Source organism: Oculina patagonica, chromosome 12 (genome assembly GCF_052425735.1).
Source record: "Oculina patagonica isolate OP01 chromosome 12, crgOcupat, whole genome shotgun sequence".
NCBI lineage: Eukaryota > Metazoa > Cnidaria > Anthozoa > Scleractinia > Oculinidae > Oculina > Oculina patagonica.
In genome coordinates, this window is record NC_135769.1 from 29,312,328 (window position 1) to 29,318,327 (window position 6,000).

Here is a 6,000-nt window from a genome sequence, read left to right on the forward strand (position 1 = left end):
AGTAAATCTTGAGTTTAGTCCAAAAAAAAATTTGTTCGACAAAAGTAGCCCTCTGAAGGTATTGTGTAACCTTAAACCGTGTTTAACTAAACAGCTTAATGTGTCTTAGGTTTAATTTGTGTGAATGGAGTATAAGATACTGAAATAGCCGCCATTAGTCGGGCACATTTCCAACAATCTTTTTGGATACCATATAATAAACTAAAGTTATAACGATCCACGTTTTGTTTAAAATAAGAGAAGGTGTATCAATTTTACAAGATTCCTACTTTACAATTTCAGGTAATTATTTCTGCTACTTGGATCTTCGCCTTGATATTCAATCTACCGCTGATGCTTGTCGATGACGTTGTGAAGACGAAGAGCGGAAACTCCTGCGTGGCTATCTGGCCAGAAGGTTGGATGGGGCCGGCCTATAATGTGCTTTGGTTTGTCGGAATATACCTTCCCTTGATACTGATGACTTGGCTGTATTCCAGAGTCGTGTACGCTTTGTGGTTCAAACGTAAGGACAACGGCGGCCAAGTAACTCAGCAACACGTATCGGGGGTTGAAGCGGAATAATGAATATTGAATACTGGCTTAAAATTGTAAAGGAATATTGAATATTGGCTCAAAATTGTAAGGAATATTGAATATTCAGTTTTTTAATCAAGAATATTGAATACTTGCAAAGATAAAATAAGTTCTCCTCACCCTCTCTGTCTCCAAATGAGAATCGCAGGTGTTCTACATTTTCGATATTTGGCAGGCGCTCTAGATCTGCCTCATGTTAAGCTTGCAAAATTTGCCACGCGGACTACTCCCCAAGGAAGATATTTTCTTGTGACGTCACTTTCAAAGCACATGTTTCAGTTGACCGCTTTAAATTTTGACGCTTTGGTTACGGTCTAAGAACTGTTCGAATTTGTAAAGATGGGAAAGCACAGGAAAGACAGGTAAGTAAAGCTTTTAAGCTATTTTTAACTTGAACGTGCCCCCCCCCCCCCCCCCAGTTTTTTTCCCCAAAAAGTAAAAACAGTCCTGTATAAAACGTTGAAAATAAATTTTATTTCCAGACAGTTTTGAAACAATAACATTTGTACTTCTTTTCATTTGTTTGTGGGGGACAACCAGCGGCGCAAGCCCCTGTTTGACAGTTTGAGAAATTTTCAAAAAATGACCTGCCGATGAAGTCTACGTTTGCCTCTAAGGCAACTCAGACAGTTTAGTAACTACGAACCTACTACGATGACTCTGAAAGGTGAAACATTTGCTGGTTTCAAGATACAGAGACAGTGGGTTTTCTATTTTCATCCTCTCTTGATTTCGTAATTGACATTGCAAGTGTTATACTCTCTTCAATGTGCATTGCAATTGGTTTGCTGAGACAGTGTAGGAAGTAAATAATTCGTGATATGCGTAAATCACAAATAGCTCTTGGAGAACGCTGGAAATAGCATTTCCAAGCCTCTAGATTTCAAAATTTTCTGGGGGGGAATGCCCCCAGACCCCCCCCCCTAGCGGCTCGCGTCTTCGGAGCTCGCGTGCCCCTCCCCGCCCCCCCCCCCCCCCCCACACTTATTTTACCCTTGCTACGGCACTGGTCGCAACCGAGTAACACTGGATCTTTCTTGTGATGAAGAACAGGAGAATGAGGACAATATTCCAATCGAAAGAAAGATTACCGACAACTGTCATATTCAGATTGTCGAAATTCGCCGTATTCAGTTAGTGACGGCGTCGAAGTTGTAGTCAATGAGGGTCTGCAAAAATGAACAACTGTACACAATTTCGCAGCAAGAAGTTTTAAGAACTGAGCGGATACTCAAAGGAGGCTTAGACAGTGACATTGACTCCGAGGATGAGGCTTCAGATGCCTCAGACGACGAACAGCCGGGAGGACCATCCAGGGTTCCTTGTCGTACACGAACAGGGAGAACAGCAACCCGTATTAGATTACGGTGATGTCGAACTTTTTTGAAAAATCACAAAGCTGATCTAACAGCTACAGCTGAAAATAGATAACGCATAAAGCGGTGCTCAATGTAAAATGTGTCATGATATAGGAATAATACTCAGATTGGTAACAGAATGCTACTTTTAAATTATGTGGCCCGTTGACGTACTTGTGGGCACTTGTACCATTCCTGTTATTCCTGAAGGCAAACACTACATTTATCTTTCATCGGCTGTTCACTTATTGGGTTAGAAGTAACTCTTGATAGACAAGTCGTTATGGTTACGTACAGTTGTTGTCTTTGTACATGCTTCAAAAGACTATGCTTCGCTTAAAGCGGGTGTGATATTATGTATTTCTGTTAGGTGCACTAATTTCGACTTGATTGCACGAGTGATGATGTTAAGGAGATAAACGCGTTTTCGAACAAGTTTGTACAATGGCCTACAAAAGAACTGTTTATAAACATCGTGCAACACTTCATTGTTTTCCAGATTATATAGACTCATTGGTTGGACCGCATTATCGTCATTGTTTGTTAAATAAAGCTTTTCACTGAAACATGTTGCTTGGCTAATTTTTTGGGGGGTACTATTTTGCTAGTCAGCAAATAAAGAAGCCACATGCGTCTTACACTTTAGTCAAGGCCATTGAAGGTGTAACTAGAGGGCACCATTAAAAAAGCATGTAATAAGTGATGAACTAACACCTTCCAGAAGGATAGCAGCAGAACAATGTCCAGTGTGCTGTGCACAACTTGTGAATTAGAATAGAATATTTGACCGCTCTCGTTTTGTGGGTCTGAAAATTGTATACCTGGGAACATCAACCTATTTAAAGGAATAATGAATATTGATCTCAAAATCGGCAAGGAATAATGAATACTTGTGAAAAATGGGCGGGGAATAATGAATATTTAAAGTGAAAATATTCCGCTTCAACCCCCGAAACACGTAAGTGTGTTACTTGTAATAAAATAGTAGTGTTGGCTTATTACTATGTTTAATGTACTAATATAAAACTTTTACAACGAATAAGAACCATAACAAAGTATTGTTAGGTAAAAGTAAAGTCTGCGTTGAGCCTAGTGGCCCATACAGGCCGGAGCTTATCTCAATTTCTTTAGCATGAACGGCGACTAGAAGTATTTCAGTTTTATCCCCCTCCTGGATGAGAAGCAAGTCCACCGCAGGGTTACCCCAGCATTAAACCGCCGTCCCCATTTATACAGGTAGAGAGAGGCACTGTGAGAGTAAATGGGTTTGCCCTAGTAGTGTTGGCCCTCTGGTATGTTTGTTGTGTGATTATACAACCAATAAAAAACATAATACTGCATTGTAATACCTACAAATCCCGTAACTTTAATAATCAACGATCTGCAAGCAGAAATATGATTGAAATATAAGCACCATACAGTTCTGTAATAAGGCCTGAGTCTATAATTGTTGAAAGTGATTTGTAGTGTGTTTATTTCTGGAGTGGCTTATTTATTAACAAATGGAATTTGGATTCAAAAACTGGTTGGCATTAAATACTTGACAAGATTTTGTGTATAAAGTGTATCAGTGTACATGCATAAGTATCTTGTATCGTAAAACTCTTAAAAGATGGAATTGAACCTCTGAAAAAGCTCTAGCCTACAGCTGTGAATATAATATGAAAAGTCCATGATCATAAAATAACACTGTTAAAAACTGATGCACAACAAGGTGAATAGAAAAAACGATTTGAAGCAGATGCTATCTGATATTTAACTTAAAAAGAAGTTTTTTTTTAGATCCATATATTGTAATCATAGTCAGACTCTACTGTTTTGGTCTCAGGGTGTGATGAGGGTGCGAAAGCGTGTCACCTTGATGGTCGTAGCTGTCACTGCCATATTTGGAATCTGTTTTGGCACGGGCCAGCTTATATATGTCTTATTGTGCTTCATATCCAGCGACATTGCCGCCATGCTATTCGCTATTGCTGACGTGATGATCTTGTTCAACTCTGCTGTCAACCCGTTTGTGTACGCTCTGTTGAACCAGCAATTCAGAGATAAGATGAAAGGAATGTTGTGCTGCACTGGTTCCTCTACATCAGTGGTTCATCCTATGCCAGAACCGCTGGGTATGGAGCTTGCCGTGCGCATCGTCCAGCCGACCAACACAGCAGGACAATGCTCCACAAAGTGACGTGTTCATTTCTTTCCAGTGTTTCGAGTCAGTTAATATATTCTGAATAGTAATACTCACGGAACTCGATAGAGTTTGCTTATCAGTTTATCTAGACATTTGTGGATTATAACTTTCTAAATAGTGCAGTGAGAAGCAGTAGTGCTTGATTTACTTTCAAGCAAACACTGTTGTGTAAAATATATTAATGGCAATTGGCAATTATAATACCATACTTACTATTGTCTGCTAAGCATATGCTTTGCTTGTATCTTTTGACTCTCAACTACTAAGCATTAGAGTAACTTTTGGTTGTAGATAATAAAATAAAGATGTTAAAAATTAATTTAATTTTGTCTCGATTTCTGTTTTTTTTTTCTGCTGTCTAATTATTCTCAAGCCAAAGCTCGTTGGTTACGTTCACGATACAGTAACACCTCTATAATCTCAAGCAATTTGTGGTTCAAACTTTCTTTTGACAAATGCGCTTTGCTCGTCTGTACAGGTCAAAAAACACCATACACTGGCGAAGTTTTTGAACAGTCGACCTATGTCAGACTGCAGTCCTATGCCAGACTGCTCAGAGCCTGAAATTTTATTTTCAGGTTTTCATTAGTATGGCACAATTGCATTTTTTCACATATATATATTTCATTGCTACTGCTGGACACACATTCATTTATTTTTGAAAAATGAAGACAAAACTAAAACGGGGCCATCACAACCTGTTTCCGTTTGGCCTCAATCTCAATCGGTAGAGCAACGGTCATCTAATTAAGAAGTCGTAGGTTCGAATTCCACCGAGGTCAAGGAATTTTTCCTCGCCTCATGTGATCCCTGTTTTCCTTTCTAGCGCTTATAGTGTATTATTTGACAAATTGCAACTGAAGAGGTGGCACGGTCACAACTTTGTTAGTGATCCACTCGGGTTCATTACCCATGCATATCTCCTTTGCCGCAAATTCGCTGTGTAAATTACCACGACCTGCTCCCATCTGGCCGCAGTTGGCTAGAGTTACGATAACACGTTCCTGACAGCATTGGTTCAAACATTTTCTCTCTCCTGGGGGTCCTTATATATAGTGCGTGTAGCCCAGGGCAATTTTACAGTCCTCATTTCATTAGTGACATTTATTTATAACATTTTATTATTGACATTATTATTGACAAATAAATGTGTTTTTCTCTTCCCTCTTCCAGTAAGCCTTTCACTTGCCGTGCCCTCCCCTCGATCATTCGATACTTTCGCTCAACCACCCCAAACCCCCCCCCCCCCCCACCTCTTCTCGCACTCTTATGGGTAAGGCCACTCCTCAGCTATCTTTGCCAACGTTTTGGTGGTGTTGTTTGCCGTGAGCAGTTCAGAGTGAATCATCGACAAAATGGGCTCGGCCCCGGGCCGCCCAATAAGAGCAGGGGGCCAAGCAAGACCAAATTTGCTTAAAAACTGCCTGTCAGGATCTTTTTAGACTTCTTCGTCCAAAAAAGCTTAGGTTCTTTTCCAGACAAATTGAAGATGCAGAACAACGCCTCCGCGCAGGCGAGGGAGAAAACTAGAAAGGAAAAACGGTAACAGCCACTTGCTACGGATCGAAAGAGGGTGGGAGAGGCAAACAGGTCAATTGACAAAACATCTCGTGGGAAAATGTAAGGTGGTTTATGTTTTGAAAACGTAATTAGTTTCCTCAGTTAGCTCTACAATGAGCGCCAAAAGTGTTGAGACAGTCGGCACTTTTTAAGTACCTTGGACAAATTTTACCCCTCACCCCTTCAATATAACCCCCTCCCCCCCGAAACAATGTTGTATTTGTTATCTGCAAGACTTGCCTCGTTTGAGTACAACATTGAAAAGGGGGGAGGGGGAGTGGTTCAGAAGCGGCAGCAGATTAAAGGTGAAAAAACGGG